The 27,633-nt window shown below is 37.1% G+C and overlaps 1 pseudogene; it reads left to right on the forward strand.

Annotated features, from left to right (window-relative positions):
• Nucleotides 1–759: 759 nt before the first annotated feature.
• Nucleotides 760–27,019, forward strand: LOC133762432 (large ribosomal subunit protein uL4-like; annotated as a pseudogene).
• The last annotated feature ends 614 nt before the right edge of the window (nt 27,020–27,633 follow it).

The following is a 27,633-nucleotide window of genomic DNA, read 5'->3' on the forward strand; positions in this document are numbered from 1 at the left end:
AGAATCATAATGGCTAAAATTGTAATCATAATACACCAAGACCCAGCACAGCTCACTCTACTGATTCTCATCAGACTATTTACAACATTTATTGTGATGACACTTACATAATACAAGTTTATTGTTGAATGTCCTAATCCTACTAGATTATTATGTTTCTGCAAAATGATCAATAGTGTTTAATGTAATGCAACGTATATGTATTTGTATTTTCTAAAGATTATTTATTTTAGAAGTCAGAATTGCAGAGAAGGACACAGAGAGAGAAAGAGAGAGAGAGAAATTTTTCGTCTGCTGATTCACTCTCCAGATGGCTGCAACAGCCAGGGCTGGGCCAGGTTGAAGCCAGAAGGCAGGGGGCACCTCTGGATATTCCACATGAATGGCAGGAGCCCAAACACTTGGGCCGTCTTCTGCTGCTTTTTCCAGGCCACTTGCAGGGTGCTAGAAAAAGTGGAGCAGTCAGATCATGAACCAGTCCCCATACGGGATGCTGGCATTGAAAGTGGTGGTTTTATTCACTATGCCTCAAAACCGGCCCTATCTCTCTATCTGTCTACCTATCTAGAGAGTTGTTTTTGTTTTTGTTTTGTTTTGTTTTGTTTTGTTTTGTTTTTTTCTAAAAGAAAAGGTATAGAAAAGATTATTGTGAATTAGACACACTGAACATTTCTAGGGTCTCTAAAAGGCTGCTGTAGGTAAAAATTATACTCCATGTCCTCACAGGGGAATTCTGTTCTATTTCCTCGTCTGGGCGAAATGAAGCCTGAACCTCAGGGTGTTTTTGAGGAGAAAATGTAGGCCTGATCAGTTCAAGTGGTTAACTTGCAAGCTTTGTGATAATCACTTAACAACTGTGGGTATGAAATTAAAAGACACTGCTCCTCCAAACACACTAATATGTGTATGTGATTTACCTGATATTGTTTACCCTTATATATTTTTCCATTTGCATGATACTCAGTGATATTCACAAGTGTGGTCACTATCATTTGTCTTACATTCTTTTTTTTTTTTTAATTACTAAGGCCTAAAAATCTGATATCTCAATCAAGGCTTTACTTTCTTTTTTTTTAAGAAATATTTTTATTTACATAAGTGGAACAAATTTCATGTATTTCATATATACCGTTTTAATAACGTAATGACATAAATGACACTTCCCACCCTACCTCCCTCTCTCCTCTTGTTCCCACCCTCCCTCCTTCCTTCCTTCCTTATTTTTTCTTTTTCTACAATGACATACTTTCAGTTTACTTTATAATCACAAGTTTAACCCTCCACTAAAAGAACTCAACAAGTAGTAATAGAAAAACCACTATTCCTGAAGAGTATACACAAGGGCTATGAACAATAATCAAACCTCAAAATGTTAATTTCATTCAAATACAATAAATTTTTTTGTACTCTGTGAGGTCTTAATGGTGTGTGTGTGTGTGTATGTGTGTGTTGTGAACACAAGTATTTCCATACTTCTCTCTTCCTCAGTAACACATGCATAAAAGCACGTGTAGATTAAGGTTAGAATAGAAAGGGAATTAATGCGTTATAAAAACACACACAAATAGAACAGTCTGTGAATACATAAGAAAGAATGATGCACTCTGAATGGAGCACAAGATTTTTGAAAGAATAAAGCGTTAAAATCTGGCTGTTCACACTATTGTTAATTAGATAATTCAAGCAGGAAAATTAACTACTGAGCTTAAACTGTTCCTTTATCTATATTTTATATCTGTTGTTGATTTCCTATTAAGAGCAAAATGATCTTACAGCTACTTCATTGCTCTACACTTTAGTCGGGGTGCTTTGTGTAAAATATAATACAGTACAGTTGTCAACTCAAGAACTAAATAGCACATATTTCTAAAGAACCATAAAAAATATTAACACTATAGAAACAATAGCCCTGTAATTACTTTTTGCTGTGGAGTGAGGTTAGGCATTTATCCTTATAGAGCCCTAATACACTGGAAGTCAGATCTGCCCCCGTGGTCCTTTTCCCTTTGTTGATAAATGTATTGTGCTGGTACCTTGTGTGGCCACTACAGTGTTTGAGGTCATCCTATATTGTTAGCACAAATGGTGTGAACAATAGTTTATACACCACTTAACTCCTTGGGAGAAACGGTTAACCTTGCTGGAGAGGACAGATCCGTCATGTATAGTTATTAAGCTCTAGAAGGTTTTGTTATGCTCTAAAATACTTTTGTACCACCACAGCATACTTCTGTAGGAGGCCTATTTTAGCAGGGAAGCAAAGAAAGGAGAAATCACCTTTCTAATTTTTGCAAAGTACACAGACGAAATTTTCTCAAAGGTCCATTTCACTAATGGCACCTACACCACGGAGGGGGCAAAGATTTTCCCCTTTAGAAATGGGCCTTCTAAAAATATGTTAATGAATTAAGAATAAAGGTTTGTGGACCTAAAAAAGCTTTTGAGAATTCTCAGCTTGCTAAAAGGAAATCAATCTGATCACTTTGTTTAAAGATTTCAGAATCATCTCATTATGTTTTAAGTGACTGCTTTTGCTATGAAATGGAGGGCTCTTATTAAATTTACTCCAGGTCATTACCAGACTTCATTTAAAATTAACTCTCAACCACTGCCCTTAGTCACTATGTATTTTTAATCTCAAGGGTCATCTCACGATGACAGTCTCCAAAGGAATCAGCTGAGAATACCCAGAGAGAAACGTGGAGCTTTCCCCTCCTTTGCATGAAACTATAGGAGATTGTGTCTCCTGACTCCTGGCTAGGAAAGGTACGTAGGAAACAGTCATGAATTTGTTTTTTCAAGTACAGAACTGTATTTCTTGTTCTTTTTTTCCTTAAAAATAAAAATGTCCTTGTAATATTTTATAGGTACTACGGATGCTTTTGGAATATTACAAATCAGAAACCTGGGATAAGTAATATTGTTTTTTTTTTTTAAAGGTCATTTTGCAGAATAGCAGCTGACCAAAAAAAAAAAAAAAACAAAAAACAAACACCTTCGTTTCTTGTAGCCTCAATAAAACAATTGTGCTGTGGTTTTCTTGTGCTTCCTTAGACTATTAAAAGAAAAAATGCATTTACACAGCTTTCTCAAACAGTAGAAAAAGAAATCAGTTTACCATTGCTGCTATTTAAATATCTTCTAACTGGCAAAATTAAACCATGTCTCTTTATTTATTTATTGCACTTGTAAAAAGATTAATGGGGATGTGATTCCTTCAGGCTTTTACTTATAACCCCTTCTCAAAGAACAAAATTATACAGTTTGGCAAATGAACTAAATTAGCTACATTTATTTAAATAATCACTATAGAGGAAACAATAAATCAACAGCATTCTACACAAAAAGTGTTTACAGAGTGTCTTGTAATTTGTTTTATCAAGGACACAGACTTTTTGCTCTTAGCTAATGTTGCTTCTAAAAGTCTATTATCACATCAACCATTAATGAGTATTTGCAAAAAGAAACGTAGCTGAAGCTTTGGGAACAGAGAGGAAGAGCGACTTCCACCTTGTTCGTGGGAGCAGTTAGGGAAACACACTTTGCTAACAAACACTTAGTGCTTCCTAATAACTCCAGAGGATCAACATTCTGTGGCAGAGCTTTGTGAAATCAGGAAGAGATGATGTGCATGGTCATAATCGTGCAATTATCTCAGCCTTTCTGTATTTCAAAGGGCTGTCCATATCTGGGTCTGTATCAGAAGTCAGTGAGTGGGGGAGCTCTAAGGCTGAACCTGTGATATATTCATAAATCAGGACTTTCAGAGCCTGTCACGGGCACCATAATGAGGGTCATTATTCAGTCAGAGTGTCAAAACTACTATCAAAGGACCTTCTCAGAATTACAATCATTCTGTTTCTTGTTAAATAAGCAATGTAGTACACAAAAATGGCAAACAAGAAGCAGGTCAATTTGATACACTGTAAGGGCAGAGAGATCTCTGGAGTAATTTACCCTCTGGGAATTCTGATGGCTGGTGAGATGAATTATACACACCCTCAAAAAAGATTAATGGTAATAAAACCCCTGGAACATTTTCACCAAAAAAAAAAAAGAGAGAGAGAGAGAGAGCCCTACAAATGCTTACAAGCAACTTTAGAAACAAATCTGGATAAGAAATTATCGGTTTCATTGTTGCTAGACCTAAAACTCCTGGGAAAGATTAAAAAAAAATACCGTCTTAGAAAACTGCAGTTATCCTTAAACAAATATAGGTATGAATCTGATTAATTTCTGCATTTTGGTCACTTTTAAAAAGAGGAAATTTTAAACTGGAAAATCTCCACTTATTTTATATTAAGCATGTAAATACATCCACAGATATCCTTGTGGATTCACATGGAGAAACATGTGTCCATAGTCTCTACATAGACATATCAAATCCAAACCATGGCACTGCAGTATAGGAAAGAAACAATTTTCTGAAACTCAATGTTCTCTGGTAAACACAGTGACATAGTCAGAGAAAGATGTAGCCAGTATGGTACTTTGACTTGGCATACAAAAAAAAAAATGAAGGAAACAATATCTAAAGTTCCATGGAGGCTGGAGCCGTGGCTCATTTGGCTAATCCTCCACCTGTGGTGCCGGCACCCCAGGTTCTAGTCCCAGTTGGGGCACCAGATTCTGTCCTGGTTGCTCCTCTTCCAGTCCAGCTCTATGCTGTGGCCATGGAAGGCAGTGGAGGATGGCCCAAGTGCTTGGGCCCTACACCCGCATAGGAGACCAGGAGGAAGCACCTGGCTCCTGGCTTCAGATTGGCCAAAGCGCTGGCCGTAGTGGCCATTTGGGGGGAAGGAAGACCTTTCTCTCTGTCTCTCTCTCTCACTGTCTTCTAACTCTGCCTGTCAAAAAATAAATAAATAAATAAATAAATAAATAAAGTTCCATGGGGTTAAGCATATACTGGAACATTTCCTCAATTTTCTTTATTTTTAAGTTTTTCTTGAGATTTTATTTTATTTATTTGAAAGACAGAGTTACAGAGAGAGGTAGAGACAGAGAGAGAGTCTTTCATCCACTGGTTCACTCCCCAGATGGCTGTAACGGCCAGAGCTGCACCAATCTGAAGCCAGGAGCCAGGAGCTTCTTCTGGGTCTTCCACGCAGGTGCAGGGGCCCAAGGATTTGGGCCATCTTCTACTGATTTCCCAGCCCATAGCAGAGAGCTGGATCGGAAGAGGAGCAGCCGGGACTAGGACCAGCGTCTATATGGGATGCCGGTGCTCCAGGCCAGGGCTTTAACCCACTGCGTCACAGCGCTGGCCCCATTTTCTCATTTTTCATGTGAAATTAGTATCTCATGTTTTTATACACGCCAACTAGTAAATGCTTCAACTCACTGGACAAGCATGTCATCAATTAGGAATTCCATGTAAATATAAGGCTCAATGTGAACAAGAGTTTAGGGAAATTTTGTCTATTTGATGAGAATGGAAATTCAAATAATCTTTTGGGAGGATAATTTACACGGTGCATACAATGTCTTAAAGCTATTCATTCAAATTTAAAATCAAACGTGTAGAAACTCTTCGAAAGGATATAATTATGTATAAATGTAGCAATCAGAAATCTAAATATCTGGAAATAAAAGATTGGCTAAACAGTTAAGGTTTAGCCAAATGAGGAAATCATTCAAAAGATACTGTAGAAAAAAATATTAAACATTGTGAGGCAATGTTCATTAAATGCTGCTTTACTAACAAAGAAATTTGAAAAAAAGCTATGCACGCATTTCCAAACGTGTTCCCCAAAATGATCTCTGAAAGTCCTCGGTGCACATTTTGAAGTACTCTGGTACATGAGACAGTAGGAAGTGACGGGGCAAGCACCTGCTCTGCTGAAAGGCACTCGGTTCAACATAAAGAGCAAATAGGCAGACAAGAGGTGGAGGCTGGAGGGGCCACCAGATCGCAGTCATTTCTGAAGCAGCACCCAGTGTTGCCCCTGAACAGCAGGAGAGTGAAGACTCTTCACATTAGTTTGCCTGTTCTGTCCTCACCACAGAATCCTCACGACCACTCCTCACTCCACTAGTGAGTAGATTGCTAGAGAGATACCAGGAACCAAAAGACAGTAGAAGGAAGGGAAGGGTTTTGTTCCAAGTACGTGAGAAGGCGGAGGAATGGCAGCTGTAGTGTGGGATCCCAACTGGTTTCTCCTCATCTGTCCTTCGGAGGCAAACCTAACCCATGAGGTCTCCTGACGGTTAGGTGAGGTGACAAGTGTGGAAGTTCTCAGCACAGTGCCTGGCTCAGAGTAGGTGGGGGTCAAACGGAAGAGGCTTTCTTCTCTAGACGTGGGCAGCGGAATGCCTTTCTTACTTACTCCAACTCCAGAATTCTTTGGAAATATTTGGGAAACCTCCAGTTAGCCAGAAAGGTATTGGGGAAGCAGATGGGGCATATCCTGAATTGATATCTGTTACCTCTTTGAGAACACTTATTTTTTTTTTAGTGGTCCTCAAAAAGTTTATGTTAGAATTTATTTACAAATGAAAATCATGAAAAAAAATAACATTAGGATTGGATGATCATTTTGACATATAGGATATTTTTTTTCTTTCTGTACTTAACTACATGTTACAAATTTCATACAATCAACATGTGTTACTTTAGCAAAAGACAAATATTACATGTATATTACATGAATATTTGATTACATAATAGACATTTATTTAAAAAGAAACATGAGAATCTAAACAGTATAATTTAAAAAGCACTTTTAAATAGAAATTACTTTTCTAACATAAGTGAAGAATTTACTTCTTAGTGTTTTAAAAATATAATTTTTTGTAAGATTTTATTTATTTTGTTTGAAAGGTAGAGAGAAAATGAGAAAGAGAAAAATACATAAGGCAGGGGGAGGGGGGAAGGCAGGGGACAGAGAGAAAATCTTCCATCTGCTGATTTGACTCCCTTAGTGCTTGCAATAGCCAGGTCTGGGTCAGGCTGATGACAAGACTAGAATTCAGTCCAAGTTGCCCATGTGGATGGCAAAAATCCAACCACTTGAGTCATAACCTGCTGCCTCCCAGGGTTTCATATTAGCAAAATGCTGGAATCTGGAATTAAAAGCAAAGCTGATTTTCTAACTCAGGCACCCATACATGGGATACAGGCACCCAATGACTGTCCCAAATGCTTGCCCATGCAACTTTTTCACTGACATGACTCTTTATTAGGATGAAATAGTTTACACCAGTTTTCCATAGTCAGCATTGTTTACAGTCCATCAATTGCCAAAGATTCTGGTTTTGAAGTGCATGATACTCTTTGCTTGATATAATGTTTATATGAACATTTCGACTTATGTGATTGTTATGCAATCTTGGAAAAAACTTACACATGATCTTAGCCAAAAGGCCGAGAAGAGACTAGACGAAAAGTTACTCTGCAAAGAAAGGAGGGTGAGATTTACAAATCCTTGAAAATTCATTTTAATTCTTATGTTCTTAACTCCATATACTTTTATTATTGAGTTTAAATGTAGCAACTCCTGTTTAAAACGGTAAGTCCAAGTAATTATTAAGAGATTTTTAAATAGCACATTTTTTAGCCTTTGGTTATTGACTAAAAATGCAAATAAGCACTATCAGATCAAGTAGGTTTCACAGGAGAAAGCAGAGCATAGTCTTAACTGAGGACAACTCATTTAGTAAAGGTTACTGGCATGGGCATATGATGCACTGGGGAAGACACCATTCAGGATGCCCATCTCAAGGGCATGGGTTTCGTTCTGACTCCACTTCTGATTCCGGCTTTCTTCCAGTGCAGACTTAGGGAGGCAGCAGGTGATGGCTCAAATAGTTGTGTGCCTGTCACCCATGTGGAAGACCTGCTCTGAGTTCAAGGCTCATGGATTTGGCCTGGCCCACACATGGATATTGTGATCATTTCCAGAGTGAACATATGGAAGATCTTTGTCTATTTCTGTCTCTCATTATCTCTACCCTTCAAATAAAATGAAACTGTTTTTTTTTTTTAAATGTTATGTTTTGCTCATTGGTATAGTTTATCAACCAGAAGAAAAAAATTAAAAATAACAATTTTCATCCATAAGAGACAGAAGTATTTCAAGTGATTTTAAGAACTAGAGTGGATTGGGCTGATGCTGTGGCATAGTGGGTTATGCCTCCACCTGTGGCACCAGCATCCCATATGGACACCGGTTCATGTCTCAGCTACTCTTCTTCCAATCCAGCTCTCTGCTGTGGCCTAGAAAAGCAGTCGAAGATGGCCCAAGTGCTTGGGCCCCTGCACCCGTGTTGGAGACCCAGAAGAAGCTCCTTGCCCCCAGCTTTGGATTGGCTCAGGTCCGGCTGTTGCTGCCATTTGGGGAGTAAAGCAGCAGATGGAAGATCTTTCTGTCTCTCCCTCTCTCTGTCTGTAACTCTGCCTCTCAAATATATAGATAAAATCATATATATATATATGTATGTATATATATATTTAAAAAAAAACTATAGTGGAAGAACAGGTAGCATTGATCTCAAAGAACATGAACTTCAAAAAGACATAATAAAGGCTCAAATCTAGGTTTCACTATTTGTTACCTCTACAGCTTTATACTAGTTTCCTCAAGTCTAATTTTCTAATGCAGATACTACCATTATCTTCCTTACCTGTATGTGTTGTTCACACATATTTCACTGACCTCTGTATTCCCTGAAATTTCAGGTTATTTTTTAAAGATTTATTTATTTGAAAGTCATAGTTACACAGAAAGAAGGCGAGGCAGAGAGAGAGAGAGCGAGCGAGAGAGAGAGAGCTTCTTCTAGGTCTCCCACATGGGTGCAGGGACCAAAGGACTTGGGTCATCTTCTTCTGCTTTCCAGGCCATAGCAGAGAGCTGGATCAGAAGTGGAGCAGCTGGGATTCGAACTGGCACCCTTATGGTATGCCGGCCCTGTAAATGGCGGCTTCACCTGCTATGCCACAGCACTGGCTCCAGGTTATTTTTTTTAAAACACTTAAATGAAACATTCAAGATTACACAAAAATAGCATAATTTTGCTAAGACTAGGAAATATAGTAACTTAAAAAAAGTTGTCAATGATTACTTCTCTGTTCTTTTTTATTGTAAGTCTATGCCTATTGTGAAATCAAGAAATTCTTAAGAAAATCTTGAAAAGCAAAAAAGAAAGATTTAAGTTTGCCCAATATTGATAGTGGTCAGTCCTAAGTAAAGACAGCGCTATGAATTTGGTTCAGGTTTCATTTCCATCCAAGCTTTCATGTATGGAAGTTAAAAGAATAGTACTAAATTCTCTCACATCCCTCTGTCAAATAGAATATTCTGTGACAATAAATCCTATCTTGTCCAGACTACTCTTTAAGTAAATTGGTATCAACGAAATAATCAAAAGCAAACCAATTATGTTCTGGCATCTTTTATCTATCTGTTTGGATTTAACTGTCTATTAAATGGTGTTTGCATATGAGGAAATGTTCTATTGTATGCAGAGGTACTCAATTATTTAGATTATACATTTGAATAAACTGTGCAGTGGAAGGGCTACCCTTGTAATGTAGGACAATTACATTTTCTTGCATAGTTTACAGATTATTAAACTAATATCAATTCGACCCACAGTACCAGTTACTGGATTCTAACCTTTGCCTTTGAGACTTAGCTACTTTAAGGGTCTAGTTTCTACCCCAACAATTAGCAACCTGTGTCAATCATTTGAAATTATGCCAAATTATGTAAATTGGTTTTGAGAAAAGGACTGCAAGAGAAAAGACCACAAAAATTCAATTTCAGTAAAGATCATGGGTGAGGTTTTCAGCTGCTCCCTGCTGCTTGAGGACTCCTAGCTATCTGTAGTTGATAAGCAGAGGATCTCTTGTTCAGAGTGGCTTTCCCTCATGGATGCGGGTCAGGAGAAATCTGTGTGAAGCTCCCCACACAAGGGAACGTCAGTTCCACCTCAGCCGCACACCAAAGAAAGGCAGCTAGGATTTCCTTCCATTAGCATGTCTTTATTTGATTTTCCAAAAAAAGTATAAGGCTCTTTTTCAAGTGTAAGCTCTAATAATTACAATAAAATATTTTGTTTAAACTCTGATTTTACAAAATTCATTTTTATAAACATTATTCAATGGAGGAATGTTTTTCTCTCACTACATTATGCTTTTTAAAAAGAAAATTAAAAATGTATTTATTTGAGAGGCAGAGCAAGATCGAGAGACAGAAAATCAGAGAGTGCTTCCCACTTGCTGGTTTACTACCCAGATGTCCCCACTGATTGGAGCTGGGTATGGTTGACACTGAGACTCAGGATTGCAACCTGGCTCTCCCACGTGGGTAGCAAGAACCCAAGCACTTCAGCTACCTTGCTGTCTTCCTAGGTCTGCATTCTCAAGAAGCTAAAGATAGGAGCTAGAGTCTGGAATCAAATCAGGGTGTTCCAGTAATAAGAGATACCATCTTCGGCTGGCGCCACGGCTCAACAGGTAATAGCGGCGCCGGCACACTGGGTTCTAGTCCCAGTCGGGGCGCCGGATTCTGTCCTGGTTGCCCCTCTTCCAGGCCAGCTTTCTGCTGTGGCCCAGGAGTGCAGTGGAGGATGGCCCAAGTGCTTGGGCCCTGCACCCCATGGGAGACCAGGAGAAGCACCTGGCTCCTGCCATCGGATCAGCGCGGTGCGCCAGCCGCAGCGTGCCAGCCGCGGCGGCCATTGGAGGGTGAACCAACGGCAAAGGAAGACCTTTCTCTCTATTTCTCTCTCTCACTGTCCACTCTGCCTGTCAAAAAAAAAAAAAAAAAAAAAGAAAAGAAAAAGAGACACCATCTTGACTGGCATTTTTAACTGCTGGGCTAAATGCCAATCCGCATTGTGCTTCTCAATTATAAAAACAACATGTATTTGCTGTAAAACAAAAAAGAAACAAAACAAACAGAAAGGATTTCCTGTCCAGTCCTACCTATCATTCACTTATAAAAGTGTGGGGGCTGTGGAATTTTTTCTAAATTTGAATATCTGTAGTTAGCTAAAGCACTAGCTAGCTAAAGAACTTAAGAGAAAATGAGGGGCCTTGGCTCATGTGGCTAATCCTCTGCTTGCAGCGCTGGCATCCTATATGGGCACTGGGTTCTAGTCCCGGTTGCTCCTCTTCCAGTCCAGCTCTCTGCTGTGGTCCAGGAGGGCAGTGGAGGATGGCCCAAGTGCTTTGGCCACTGCACTCGCATGGGAGACCAGGAGGAAACACCTGGCTCCTGGCTTCGGATCAGCGCAGTGTGCCGGCCGTGGCTGCCATTTGGGGGGTGAAACAACAGAAAGAAGACCTTTCTCTCCGTCTCTCTCTCTCACTGCCTGTAACTCTACCTGTCTAATAAATAAAAAAGAGAGAGAGAAAAAATGAGAAGCAGACAAGCAAGCCATTAGATTTCTAATCCAATGAGGTATGTCCAGAAAATTTATTTTAATTTTGTTTTCACATACCCAGACTTACATTTTCCTCATGATCACAGGATGAATTTGAGATGGCTGTTGGAGACTGTTGGTTATTAAACTGTTTTGGTTTTAACAGATGAATTGAAGGTCAGAGAGGTTAAGTGGATGCTCATCACACAGGGAGTTAATAGCATACGGGGTAATAAGACCAGGTATTCTGAACTTCTTGTTTAGTGCATTTTTTTCTCTCAGCTCAAGTGATTCTTCTGCCATGGATAGGCAAACTAGATTTTTCACATCATATTTCTTTTTTTAAAAAAAGATTTATTTATTTTATTTGCAAGGTGGAGTTAGAAAGAGAGACTGCAATAGTTGGGATTGGGTCAGGCTGAAGTCAGGAGCTAGGAACTTCATCTGGGTAAGGACCCAAGGACTTGGGCCATTTTTTTTTTCTTTTGCTGCTTTCCCATTAGCAGAGAGCTGGATCAGAAATGGAGAAATCAGGACTTGAACTGGTGCCCCTATGGGATGCTGGCATCACAGGCGGCAGCTTAATCTGCTATGCCACAACGCTGGTCCCCATCATATTTTTTTATGTTTTATGCAAATGATTCAAAATGTCCTAACCTTTACCTAAATATACCAAGGAAACTATGTTTTCTTTTTAATGAAATCTGACTCTTCACAAATCACAGACTATCTTTCTTCATTTTACATATCCAATGCTGATGGTCAGTTTTATACATCAACTTGGCAAGCCTGTACTATACTTGTTCAATCAAATGCTACTTTGAGTGGATGCTACTTTGAAGGCATTCGATATATGTGACTAACAACTATAATTTTTGTAAAGGAGATTGTCTGGGATAATCTGAGTGGACATATCCAATCCATCCAAAGGCCTTGGCAGCAAAGTTGAAGCACCCTCTATACCATACAATAGCTTTAAGTCTGTTCTTCCTGAAAGCCTGCCCTAAGATTATGGACTTAGCTAGCCAGACCCCCACAATTCTGTGTGCTATTTCCTTGGAAGAAATAAATAATATAAAAAACCTACTCCAATATCAGTAAATGTTTTCTGTTTTCTGAATTGGGGAATATATGAAAATCTTGTTTTTTTCCAATAAAACCTGTATATTTTGATTGGAAGTGTTACCATATCACTTACAAAACATCGTGTTAGTTTTCTAACACATTAGTATTGAAAATCAAGACTCTCATAATTATGAACCACATGTCTATTCTATTCTATCCTATTCCTCTTGTTAGGAAATATACCTTATTTCCTGTTTGAATAAAATGAGCTATCTTCCCTGGTTACTGAGATGTACAAAAAAAGGTTATTTAAAATATCCAGGATAGATTGCACATTTCCATGGTCTGTTTTTAGTTGCTGGAGAAGAACCTGGTTAAGTCTCCTCAGATGAATCCCTTGTTTTAAATCTCTAGTGCTGTAAATAACGAAATAGCAATATCTCCCTAGCATTGTATTGACTGTATATCTCTTTGAAGATTTGACATATGGGTTGCTCAGATTCCATTCTCCCACTAATTAAAATTCTAATATTTCTTGATGCAGTGATGATTTTTAAAATATTACTGGTGACAATTCAGGTACTAACCTTTGTTAATTATCAATTATCTCATTGAAGTAAAAGTAATAACAGTATCATAACCATAAATAAACAAATAAATAACTTCCTTCATGGCTGAGAGAAGGACAAATACAGATCGAGACTTTTCATACAGTTGATCAAATTCAGAGTTTTTCTACAGGATTCTGATGTTATATCGGTTTCAATCTATAGAATGTATGGCTCCACAGAAAACCTTTTCCTATATTCATGAGTAAAAGAATTCATGACAAATAAAAGACCAACGACACAATCAAGCCTTTGACATTACAATTATTTGCATTTGCAATGAATGTTGACTGCACATTACCACAGTCAGGTAACGTCAAGGTGACAGGTGTGCTGGAGATTATTCTGATTCATAATGCATGTAACTCAAGGTGCACTTGTGCACATCAAATCACATAGCGCTGTTTATCAGAAATGAACTGGGACAGCAAGACATTTAGGTAAACAAGGTTTTGTGTGATCAAGGGAGTTACAGGGTAATTGATTCACATCAGGAGACATAACCTAGATTTGGATGGTAGGTAGTTTTGAATAGAGGATTTAGGTTCTATGGAGCTTTACATACACAAACACAGGATTCCCAAATTTCATTAGCAACATTAATGTCTATGTTGGTTTGCATTTTTAAAGGCATCAAAAATAGTTATCTGGAATCCTAGCAATCTCAGGGATGATGACAAATTTAAACCATAAACATTCAAATATTTGAATAAAGCATGTTCTTTAAATATAAATTACATTTATGTTCTTTAAATATAATTTATATTGAGGATGAATACTGGCTGCAGTGACATAAGAACTCTACCAGTAAGCGGGAACTTGGGTTGTCCACTTAGTTTCCTAAATTTTCATGCTACAGTCTTCAAGTACTAAAACCAGTTCTGCTTTCTCCTGTGGGAGCCACCAGGTTGAAAGGAGTGTGGCCTTCTCTTTGTGGCCTGGTGTGTGCTTGTTCACTAATATTGGTGTACTCCAAAAGTGAGAAGTCATCTGGCAGAAATACCACTGTGCCTGCTGTGCTTAAAGGTTTCCTTGAACCAGATATTGTGAACTTTCTTGACATTAACTTGAGCAAAAGCAACAGTCATTTGCTGCCAGTGAAATAACACGTCATTGATTAGTGTTGAATTTTGGGATATGGGCAGAGCTGTGGGTCAAATTCCTAGACTTGTTAATCTGGACAGGATGCCTTTGAAAATGTATGCTGAGGGAGCCACATCTTTGCATGAACCCAAACCTGGCACTGTTGGCAATGGGGAGTGTATGAGACCCATAAGTAATATTCCATCTGCTATGTTCTGACTGTGTCAGTTTTGCAAGTACTGGTCATGTCTGAAATTCATCCTTTTGAAGAAGTTCCTAAACTTCCTATGGCAGTCAAAGGTAAAGTTGAAGCAGATCAAAGAGGTTGTTTTGCTTCCTCAGAAATCTAAGGTCTGGAATAAGACCAAAAAGATCTGTCTCTCAGTGAATGAGAGTTGGCAAGTACAAAATGAGAAAGTGTCATGGAATCTAGCAAAGGAGATCCTGCATCATCTATATTGAGGACAATAGCAGCGTCAAGGCCTTCAGAAACATCCCTGGAATTACTCTGCTCCATGTAAGCAAACTGAATATTTAAAAACTTGTTTCTGGTGGTTTTGTGGGATGTTTCTACATTTGGACTGAAAATTCTTTCTGGAAGTTAGGTCGATCGGTTGGCACTTGGCAACTATCAAGAGCAACTACAACCTTCCCATGTATAAGATGCTCAATGAAGACCTCAACAGAATTTTTTATTAATGTTTTATTTATATAAATGGAAAAATTTTCATGTATCTCATACATACAGTTTTAAGAACAAAATGATACTTCTCATCCTAGTTCTCTCCCTCCCTCACTCCCATCCTTTCTCCTACTTCCTTTCTTATTTTTCTTTCAATTTTTGGAATAATACAATTTTTTTGTCCTTGAGAACAGTTTTCACCATTAACTGAAGAAGCACCTAAGGTGACAAGCAATGGAGTTTGGCCCTTAGGCTTATCTAAAACTTATGAAACATAAGAATATCCTCCACTTAATACACTAAAATGAAGTATACCTTTGAGAATAAGTTTTACTATTAACTCTCATAACACAATTCTTTGAAGACAGAGGTCCTGCAGGGGAAGTTAGTGAACAGTGACTCCTGTTGTTAGTTTAACAATTAATGCTCTTTTGTATGACATCAGTGATCACCCAAGGCTCTTGATATGAGCTGCCTGGGCTGTGGAAGCCTTCTGGATCCACAAATTCCTTCAGTAGTTAGACTAGGAAATAAACAAAGAAGTTCTCTCCTTCCTTCAAAGAGTACCTCCTTCTTTGATGACCACTTCTGTTCACTGGGCTCTCACCCACAGAGGTCCTTCATGTACAATACTTTTGCCACAATGTCTTGGTTTCCATGCCTGAAATTCTCTTGTGGGCTTTTCAGCCAGATCAGAATGCCTTAAGAGCTGATTCTGAGATCAGAGTGCTACTTCAAGTGATTGGCTTTCTGTAAGTAAGCTGTGTGGACTGCTTCCCATGTTAGAGCATTCATGCCTTCTTAATTCTATCTATTAATATCACAAACACTTAATCATATTTGTATGATCACTTTAACACTTAATCCTATCTATATGGTCACTTTTTTTAAAAAAAGACCATGTCTTATTTATTTATTTATTTATTTATTTATTTATTTATTTTGACAGGCAGAGTGGATAGTGAGAGAGAGAGAGAGAGACAGAGAGAAAGGTCTTCCTTTTTGCTGTTGGTTCACCCTCCAATGGCCGCTGCGGCCGGCACATCTCGCTGATCCAAAGCCAGGAGCCAGGTGCTTCTCCTGGTCTCCCATGGGGTGCAGGGCCCAAGCACTTGGGACATCCTCCACTGCCTTCCCGGGCCATAGCAGAGAGCTGGCCTGGAAGAGGGACAACCGGGATAGAATCCGGCACCCCAACCGGGACTAGAACCCGGTGTGTCGGCACCACAGGCGGAGGATTAGCCTGTTAAGCCACGGCGCCGGCCTATATGGTCACTTTAACAATTAATTCTTTCCCTATGATCACTTTAACACTTAAAATGCCCTACTTGTGAGGATTTTGCACTTCATGGCAAGTTTTTAAACTGTACCCTTAGAAGTAAGTCTGTAGGATTGTATACAGAACTATATAGCTTTACAGTTACAAGCTTCATATATTTCATAATTACAACCTTAATAACATGCTGATTCTTCCCACCATGCCATCCCTCCCACACACATTCCCACCCCCTTTCCTCCTCCCTCTCTTATTTATTTATTTTTTTTACTAAGGTCTATTTTCAATGAACTTTATATGCATATGATTAACTCTGTTAAGTAAAGTGTTCAATCCATAGTATGAGAGAAAAAAAAAAAGAGAGAGAGAAAAAAACTGTTCCCCAAGAGTCAAGAAAATGGCTGTTCAAAGTCATTGCTTCTCAAAGTGTCAATTTCACTTCTACAGATTGCCTTTTAGGTACTTTATTAGTTATCACAGGTCAGGGAGAACACATGATATTTGTCCCTTTGGGACTGGCTTATTTCACTGAATATGATGTTAAGTCCAGAGATTCAAAGAGCACAGTGCAAAAAGAGAGTCATAAAGAAGAATCCAGTTCACTGAGAAACCTGACAATCATGTTGAAGTTAAACCCATAGGTAAACACATGCACTGAATCACCATTCTCTGCTGAGAGAGGAATCACAAACTCCTGGTGGAGAAGGCAGTAGTAGCACTTGCAGCCAAATCAGATGATAAGGGGGTTGACAGGCAAGCAATGGGTGGTAGAAAAGAAAGGAAAGAAGGCTGTTGGTATCAAGAAACAGAAGTCTTTGGTGAGGAAATGGGCTATGTGCAGCCATTAGAAGCCAACACCTGAAAGGGAGCTAGTAAAGAAGAAATCTGCCTGCATATGCTCTTAAATTTGTTTATTCTATAAGGCTCAAATAATCTTTGGACAACTTATTCAGAAGAAGGAACTGACCAGAAAGAAAGTCAGAAAAAAAATATAGTGCCCTATGTATCTAAGTTTTAGACATAATTACCAATTTGCACTTTAGTTGTTCCTTTTTATATATGGTCTAACTATCCAGAAGGAGCCATAGGAATTCTAAGGTGTGACTGGTGATTGCTCCACTATTTCCTGAAAAACCTGAGTCTTTCTTATCTCCATTTTGCTGCATTTCTTCAGTATTCTTCCCAAAATGACATAATTACAGCCTAGTCATGAAAATTTATCAGATAAATCCAAGTTGAGAAGCATTCTACTAAATATATAGTAAGAACTTCACAAAAGTTTCAACATTAAAATAAGGAAAGACTGACATGTGGTCATATATTGAAATAAACAAAGGAAATATTGTGACCAAATATAAAGTGATGAACAGAAAAAGGACATTGATGGAAAAATTGGTGAAATCTGTTTAAAGTTCATAATTTGATTAATGATGTTATACCAAGGTCAATTTCTAAGTTTTAACAAATCTACAATGTATTATGTAATATATCAGTTTTTATAAAAGCAGACTGAAGAATATATAAGAAATCTCTCTACTATAATCTGAAATTAAGATTTTTAAAAGAAGCTTAATAACAATGAAAATTACTTGGAAAAAATTCTGCTTAAAACAAATAGGAAGATAACACTATAGTGACAGAATAGTGGAAACTTTTATAGCATATGCATATAGCAATAATAATATATAAAGAACTCCTACAAATCAATAAGAAAGGCAAACAATCAAATGCAAAACCAGATAATGAATATAAACTATAGACTAAACAGGAAGAAATATCTACAACCAATATTTTATTATAAGATTCTAATAATAAGAGAAATGTAAATCAAAACAAAAACCATGAATACATTTTTAGAGAAATGCCCTTATTCATGTGCTTAAGTGTGTGTATGGTAGTGATAAGTTTGGTTCAGAAAGTTACAATCTAAATATCGATAAAAGAGAAAATATTTAGGAAATTGAAAATAATTTAAATGTCTCTAAAAAGGAGAAATTAAAATAAATAAGAATATGAGTATGCAAAATACCATGCAACTCGTGAAAGCAGGGATGAGAAAGAGATGCTTTTGCTGTTTTTCTCCATTATCAAGATTTTCACCTCCTGTAATTTTCAAAATATAAGCACCAAGCAAAAGGGATGAGTGATTTAAATAATGTACTTATTTTCTAATGACTTACATAGCTAAGATTATCTAACTCAGAAAATGAATGACATATTAAATGTTAGTTATTAGAAGATAAGAATTTGGGGGATAATTTATTACATGGTAATAGATAACTGATGCATTTTCCACCCACTCATGTGCTGATCTCAGAATGTATAAATTACACAGACTTTATAGTATGTTTTGTTGCTTTTCTTTTCCCAGATTTTCAAGACTATCCTTGCTTTGTTTATTTATCAAATTACCCTTCATAATTATTTTTTCTAGCTTAAGACAGAAACATAATGTGTGTTTTTTTTTTTTTTAGATTTATTTACTCAAAAGGCATACTGACAGAGAAAGAGAGAAGAGATGAGAGACAGAGAGGAAAGAGAGATCTTCCATTCACTAGTTTACTCCCCATATGGCTGCAATAGCCAGGGTTGGGCCAGGCTGAAACCAGGAGCCAGGAATTCCATCTGGGTCTTCTATGAGGGTTGCACAGGACCAAGTACTTGGGCTGACATGTATTTCTTTCCCAGGTGCATTAGCAAAGAGCTGGATCAGAAACAGAGCAGCCAGGATTCAAAGCAGCACTCCGATGGGATATTTTATCACAACCAGTGGCTTAACCTACTGTGCTACACTAGTGGCCCCTACACTGATACTTTTGTTTAGGTCACGATACATGTATGACTTAGCAAGAACTGCTACCTTTATAGCGAATATTTTTATTTGCATACCTGATATATTTTCCCCTTTACTTCAAGCCTACTTTTGTTCTTTAGGAGTATATTCCTTGCTATGATTAACAGGGTCTTTTCTTCTATTATTTTCTTCTTTTAATCTCCTTATTCTTATTATTTTGTTTTTTAACTATGAACATTATTCACTTGTATATGTCAATTTTATAACCTAAAAGGATAGGTAGAATAGTCATCCTTCCCAAAGATGTCTGTATCTGAGTGTTCAGAATCTACAACAGTTTTGTTAGCTTAAAGGCAAAGAGAAATTCAGGTTGCAGTCTGCATTAAGGTGGCTAATCAGCTGGCCTCATTATGAGATCAACCTGCCTATCCAGGTAGAGCCACAGTAATAGTTCTTACACGTGGACACAGAATGTGGCAGGTGTTTGGCCTAATGGTTAAGACATTTCTTAGGATGCTCACACCCCATACTGGAGTGCCTGGGTTTGAGACCTGGCTCTGCTCTGATTCTAGCTTCCTGCTAATGCATGCCCTGGGAGGCAGCAGGTGATGACTGCCTTGCCACTCAGGTGGGAAACTCGGATTGAGTTCCTGGCTCTCGGTTTCAGCATGGCCCAACTCTGGCTATTGATTCAGAGTGAACCGGCAAATAGGAGATCACTTCTTGTTCATTCATATCTTCCCTCTCATTTAACTTTTCTTTCTAAATCAATTTTTAAAATTTCATTTCAGAGTTCTTTCACTTACTGAATTTTTAAGTCTCATTCATGGTGCTCTTCTCATTTCTTCTATTTTCATCTAGGTCATTTTGAAATATTTGCTTAAACTTTTATGAACTTTATGAACATGTTTTTGTGACATGCTTTTATTATCCAAGAGAATATTATTTTCTTTATCCTCTCATTTCTTATAATAATATTGTGTAGGACTTTTTTTATGTTGCACAGTTTTATATAAAATTCATTTAAACTTTTAGAAAGAAACGATTAGGATAGTTTTTTTTTTTTTTATTATACTAGTGATTCCACTTTGGTTGTTTCATAAAAAGACCAAAATATATTTTAAGATTTGCTCTCTCTGCCATCCTTCTTCCATTTTTATTGAGTTTTTCTCTTTATTTTGCTCTTATTCTCCCTATATTACTAATTTATATTCTGGCCTCAGTAGTTTATCTATTGTGTGTGACTTTCTCTAGGAGAAGAGCTTAGGTTTTTGTGTATATAAATTTTGAAAATTCATATGCCCAAGATTATTTCACCCCCCACTTACCATATATCCATTATTCTTACTGTGAATGAAGTATATAAATTTTTTTCTTACTTGCAGATCGATCTGCTGCAGGTTCTAACCCATGCCTGTTGGAGACTTTGAGATACATTCTGTTTTTCTCTTCTTCCTCCCACTTTGCTACAGATGTCACATTTGTTCTTATAGTTACTGACATTTTGTCCCCACTTATTGCTAATATTTTGCTGTTCATGTAGATAATTTATCATCAAATAATTTAAAAATACTGTCTGGCTTTTTTTTAATCTTGAGGGCTTAGATGTTTAGTGTGCTTCTTTGGGAGAATTCAAATATCATCAAGAACTATGCTGCAAAAATTTTACTTTATCTCCCAGAAAGCAGTAAATTGACTCAATCTTCCCGCAAAAAGCCATTGTAAACAATGGTCAAAACACAAAAGACAATTACTGGAAGGCCTGAAGGATTATTAAAAACAGGTGTATTGTAATAGGAAGTGAATACTTCTAAAGCTAGAAAAACACATTGCTAGCAGTTTTCTTTAACTTTTAGCCTATGGGCAGGCTGAGAGAAAAGTTGCAGTTTTTCATGTCTGAAAAACTACAGAACAGACTTTTGGACCCCAGTCTTCCAGAAACTGAAGGAGAAATCACAGACGGAGAAGGACCAGAAACAGCAATCCAACATTCTGTATTTCAACAGAGCTCAGATGTTTGGCTGAGTCATAAATCATGCAAGTACAAGATAGATTCCAGCTCAATGTAAAAGAACTAAACTTCCTGTTGAGCTGTTGCTCAGAAGAGAAACTTTTTTAGTTTAATTCAATCAAGTTAATTGCCCACTTGAAAATAATTCACCACCTTTTGGAAGACTGTAACAGAATCCAGAGTCCACAAAAACATAACACCGTAATATCTATTATAGTCCAAGTTGATTAGATATGAGACAAAGAAGGAAAATATGAATTATTCTCAATAGAACAGGCAATCAATAAGAAACGAATTTTTGGCTGGTGCCATGGCTCAATAGGCTAATCCTCCACCTGTGGCGCCGGCACCCCAGGGTTCTAGTCCTGGTTGGGGCGCTGGATTCTGTCCCAGTTGCTCCTCTTCCAGTCCAGCTCTCTGCTGTGGCCCGGGAAGGCAGTGGAGGATGGCCCAAGTGCTTGGGCCCTGCACCCGCATGGGAGACCAGGAGAAAGCACCTGGCTCCTGGCTTCAGATCAGCTCAGTGCGCCGGCCACAGTGCACTGGCCACAGTGGCCACTTGGAGGGGTGAACCATTTTCACATGGCTATATATTGACATTTGAAATAGGATTTTAATGCAGTTTTACAGTGTTCATGATCCTAAAGGAAAATATATTACAATACAAGCAAACATGGAAAATCTCAACAGGAAATAAAAATTTCTGTACTGATAGATAAAACTCAGTAAATGGCTTTAACTTTGGGCAACATACCAGGGTTAGAAGTGAAAGAATTACAGATATTTCAATAGAAAGCATCAAATATGAAAAGAGAGAAAAAGAATAGGTTCTTGGGGACTTACAAAACTTTATCAAAACATTTAGGGTATATGAAATTTGAATTTCAGAAGGAGAGAATGCATTAAGGAAAATTTAAAAATATAAAAAAATTAAAATAATTGAAAAAAGAGTGCCCCAAATTTTGCAAATTTGGTGAAGAAAAACCTGTAAATAATCAAAAATCTTCAAACACACTCAGGAAAAACAGATAACCTCCTAAAGGTAAATCATAGTCAATATGCTGAAATCTAAAAGGAGAATTTTTATAAGGAGCAAGAGAAGCAATACTTCATTTATAAGAGAATAATAATTCATAATTATCTTGACTGTGAATGGATCACATTAACCAATCAAAAAACATCCAAAGGCTGAATGGATAAGAAAACAAGACCCAATTGCTTGTTGCTTGCAAAAGATTTACTTCACCTTTAAACATATTCATAGACTGAAAGTTAGAGGATGGAAAAGGGTATCCCATGCAATAGTGATACTTAATGAGATAAAAAAGATTTCATGATAAAATCTCAAGACAAAAGATGGTCTAATGTATTATTAAAAGAACCAATTCACCAAGAAGATGCAACAGGGGCCTGCGATGTGGCAAAACAAGTTAAGCCACTATTTGTAGAGCCTGCTACCCATATCAAGTGCTGGCTTGAGTCTAAGATACTCTGCTTCCAAGCCAACTTCCCGCTAATGCCTCTTGGGGGGACAGTGGAAGATGGATCAAGTGTTTGGGTCCCTGCTATCCCTGTAGGACACACAACTGGAAGTCCTGGCTTCTGACTTAGGCTTGTCCCAAATCTCTCTCTGTCCATTCCTCTCTCTCGTCAAATAAGTAGACTTTCAAATAACTAGATAAATATTTGAATAAAAGAAGATAAAAACATTATAGATACTACCACATCAGAGCATCTAAATATATAAAGGAAATATTAATAGATTTGGATTTGAAGAGATATAATTCAATAATAGTGGTATACTTCATTATTCCAGTTTCAACAATTATGAGATCACTCAGATAGAAAGTTAACTAGAGGCCGGCGCTGCGGCTCAATAGGCTAATCCTCTGCCTTGCAGCGCCGGCACACCAGGTTCTAGTCCCGGTCGGGGCACCGATCCTGTCCCGGTTGCCCTTCTTCCAGGCCAGCTCTCTGCTGTGGCCAGGGAGTGCAGTGGAGGATGGCCCAAGTGCTTGGGCCCTGCACCCACATGGGAGACCAGGAGAAGCACCTGGCTCCTGGCTTCAGATCAGCGCGGTGCACCGTCCGCAGCACGCCTACCGCGGCGGCCATTGGAGGGTGAACCAACGGCAAAAAGGAAGACCTTTCTCTCTGTCTCTCTCTCTCACTGTCCACCCTGCCTGTCAAAAAAAAAAAAAAAGTTAACTAGAAATCATTGGATTTGAGCTATACCTTAAACTAGGTAGACCTAAGAGACATAAGTAGAGCATTACATCCAGGAGTATATTCTTCTCAAATGCAAACAGAACATTCTCCAGGATAGACTGTATGAGTACAAAGCAAATCTTGCCACTTTTTAAGAGGATTGAAATCCTATCAAACGTCATTTCTACTACAATGGTAAACAATTAAAAATCAACAAGAAATTTTGAAAAATACAAATATATGGAAATTTAATAACATATTCTTACATGGGTTAAAGAAGAAATTAAAAATAAATTTAAAAACATCTTTATACAAACACAGATGCACAACACACCAAAACTCATTACTTACAAAACAAAAAACAAAAAAAAACAACACAGTTCTCAGAGGCAGGTTTATAACAACAATGAAAAAAATGCCTTCATCAGAAAAGAGGATTATAAATGAACAACTTAGTTTTACTTTTTAAAGAGCCAGGAAAAGGAGAACAAAGCCCAAATTTAGTAGAAGTAAGGAAATAATGAAGATCAGAGTAGAAATAAATGAAAGAGAAACTAGAAAATCATAGAAAAAAACAAATTGATTTTCTGAAAATACAAAATCAGTGAACCTTCAACTAGACTAAGGAAAAAGGAAAACTCAGATAGGTAAAATCAGAAATTAAACAGGAAATATTATAGTTGATAATACAGAAATATGTCTAATTGTACACTAACAAAATGGATAACCTAAAAGAAATGTATAAACTCCTAAAAAGACACAACTTTCAAAGTTTTTTCTTTAAGATTAGGAATGAGAGAAGGATCCCACTCTTTCCATTTCCAATATAGTGCTGTAGGCTGTAGCCAGAGCAATCAAGCAAGAGAAAGAAATAAAAGGTATTCAATTTGGAAAGGAAGAAGTGAAATTGTCACTGCAGATGATATGGTCTTTTATATATATATATATATATATATATATGTGTGTGTGTGTGTGTATAAACACTAAAGACTACTAATAAAGAAAGGCATTTAGTAAAACTACAGGATACAAAGTCAACATAAAAAAGTCAGTAGTATATTTATATAATAACAATGAGTTATCTAAGTTGAAATAAAGAAATCAGTCCCAATTACAATAGGTACAAAAATATTTAAGAATAAATTTGTGGGTGGACATTTAGTTTAGCAGTTAAAACACTGATTGCATGCCCATGTCGCCCAATTCAGTAATACATCAATCTCCAGCTCCACCTCCTGATTCCAGTGTCCTGCTCATGTGACACCCCCCCCCCCCCCCCGGGAAAGCTGAGTTGATGGCTCAAGTAATTAGTGTCCTGTCACCTATAGGGGAGACCTGGATTGAATTCCTTTGTCTTGACTTCAGCACCTCCAGTAGTTATGGGCATTTGGGGAGTGAATAAGACAAGTAGAAAATGTCTAAAAATAAAAAATTCAGTATCTTGTTATTCTACTATAGATATATAAATATTGTTACATGTTTGGTACAATTTTCCCATCTATTTTTCCACACATCACATTAAAATTATTTCATAGTTGAGCTCATACTACATATGTAATACTGTCTTTATTTTATCATTCTAATGTTATGAATATTTTTCCCTTGGTATTAAAACTGTCTTTGAAAAATGCAAAGCATTTTGAGCTGCTGGAACAACTGAAATTGTTTTCTTGATGTGACACATGTAACTTAGTGATTGGTTTGATTTAGTGTCCTATACTTCAATAAAAATTCAGTATTACAATTTCAAAAAAAGATTTAAATATAAAATCTGAAACTGTAAAACTCCCAGAAGGAAACAGAGAGAAAAATCCCCATGGCCATGACATTGGTCTGAGCAATGACTTTTTGGAATTGACCACAAATCACAGTCAACAAAAGAAAAGAACAACAAATAAAATTATATCTAATTGAAAAGCTACTACACAGTGAAGAAAATAATCCAGAATAAATTGCAACCTACAGACTAGGAGGATATATTTGCAAACCATGCATTTAATAAGGGGTTAGTATACAAAAGATATGACTACAAAGAACTCAAACAACTCAATACAAAGAAAATAAATAACCTTATTTAAAAATGGACAAAAGAACTAAAGGGATATTTTTGCAAGTGTAGACACAGAATGGACAAAGCTATATGAAAAACATGATTCAAATCACTGTCAGAGAAATGCAAATTAAAAGCACAGTGAGATATGACCTCACACCTACCTTCAAAAATACAGAAGGCAATAAGTGTTAGCGAAGATGTGATGTCAAGGGAACCCTGTACACTGTTGGTGAGAATGTAAACTGGCTCAGCAATTATGGAAATAGTCTGGAGATTTCTCAAAATATAAAAAAAAATTGAACTACCATATGATTCAAGAATCCTATTACTGGGTATGCATCCAAGGAAATCAAATCCATTGATGAGGTGTCTGCACTCTCAACGTTCATTGCAACATTATTGACAGTTGCCAAGAAAAGGAGTAAACCTAAGTACCATTGACAAATAAATGGATAGAGAAGATAATGGTTTGTATAGGTAGTGTAATACTATGCCACCTTGAGAAACAAGAAAATCCTGTTCTTTGTGACAATATAGATGACCTTAGAGGACAGTATGCTAAGCAAAATGCATATGCACAGAAAGACAAATATCACATGACCTTACTTACTTGCATATTTGAATAAAACATAGTATAAAATGGTGGTTACTAAAGTTGAAGCTTAGTTCAGCCATTCTATCATGTATGTACATGCATCAAAATGCCATATGTGTAGCATAAATATATCCAATTTTACTTGTCAATTAAAAATAAATTTAAAATACGATATTTTGTCTTATACTGAAGAAATGTAGTTGCTCTTTTCCTTCTTAACAGCTTTCACAGCTAAGTTCTAATAATACTCATGTAATACATTTAAAAATTCGTCTTCTATTTCTACCGAAAATGTAAGCTCTAAAGAGACACCTTCTCTCTGTTCTGCACATGTGTGCGTGTGCATGTGTTGTATCACCCATGTTTAGAAAAGTGTGTTATAGTAAAGATTTCATAAATAGTAAATATTTGTTGAAATATTAGAAAGATAATTGTTCTTTAGTTGTGTGCGGTTCTATCTTTTCAACTAAAATATTATCTAGAAAAATGAGTACATGAAACAAAATAAACCAAAATGAAATGATAGAAAGGGAAATGTATTTTTTCTATCTCTAAGAAAAATTAAGATAGTCTGGACCTTGTTATTCGATCAGGAGGCAGAAATTAGAAGTTAGCTTCATAGACAAAGACATGTTGGTGAAAGGTTATGTATTTCCAAATTCACACATTTTCTCAATTCAAAAAATTTCTTTCAAAAGTTACTCCCTTTAGTGAATATTATACTCATAGATTATTCTAAATACATAATCTGTGAATCACAGAATATGCCATAGCTTATTTAAGAACGCCAAAACCCATTTTCAACGCTGATAATCTCCTGATGTTTAGAGTGATTCCACAGTTCATGCTAAGTGACCTTTCTGGGACTCATATAACAGCAGCAGAATTCATAAGACATCACTCACACTGACATATATGGGGCTCACGGAGATGTTGGGGGAGTCTACTTCAAAACCTCATTTTTGAAAGTTGACTATTCTGTGTATATGCCATTGCTTTATTTCAAAAGCCATCTGACAGACGGTCTCTAAAGAGCAGAACTGAGTATTTCCTAGCTAAAGTTTTAAGAGAACAGTTTCAAGAAATGACCAGTTTCAGTTTGGAGTTCTCTAAGGGGTTTGGTTCACCTTCATCATTGATCTTTCTGTTTGAAGTGTTCATTTACCATCCTGACACAATCTAGGGCCGCACTGCATGATGTTGATGATACTTTTGTCAACGTGAAGAATGCAGTGCCATTGTTACAGACATCGTACAAGAAACAGAGACCTTAATACGTACCATCTGTTTTACAAAAAAGCTCAATGTGGTAATGCATTTGCAATACCAGAAGCAATATCTCTAAGACATGAAATGAACATATGTTGTCTAAGAGCCTTCAGGCTGACATTGAAAAAGAGAAAAGATAGTACTTCAAGGCAAATACTGTCCCAGTAGAAAGACTGCCAGATCCAATATGGCTCAGCCTATTGACAGGTCTCTGGTGAACAACTTCATATAAAGATTTTCACATTGTTATGGGCTGTACAGCTCTCTGGCCCATCTTTTCAGCATGGGTAAAATAGCAGAAAACACCCTCTTTGTCACTCTAGGTACTTTTCTGTTTCAGAGCAACAGATGTTGTCAGAAAAAGTCACACCATGTGATAAAGTGCTTGCATGATTATTTTCTGAGGCTAGAGTGAAACTGAAACAGTGGCTTCTGATGAGTGAGCAGGCAATTTTAAAAACAGATCTTGTAGTGCAACAACTGAATGTTATACAAAAACATCTAGCTACTTAAATTAGTGCAAATTATGAATTTTATTAGATGATATAATTTTCATGTATGTGCAAGGAAGAATTGAATAGCAACTGAATAATCCTAACCTCATTTTTCTAGATAAATT

The sequence above is a fragment of the Lepus europaeus genome, chromosome 1 (assembly GCF_033115175.1).
Source record: "Lepus europaeus isolate LE1 chromosome 1, mLepTim1.pri, whole genome shotgun sequence".
NCBI lineage: Eukaryota > Metazoa > Chordata > Mammalia > Lagomorpha > Leporidae > Lepus > Lepus europaeus.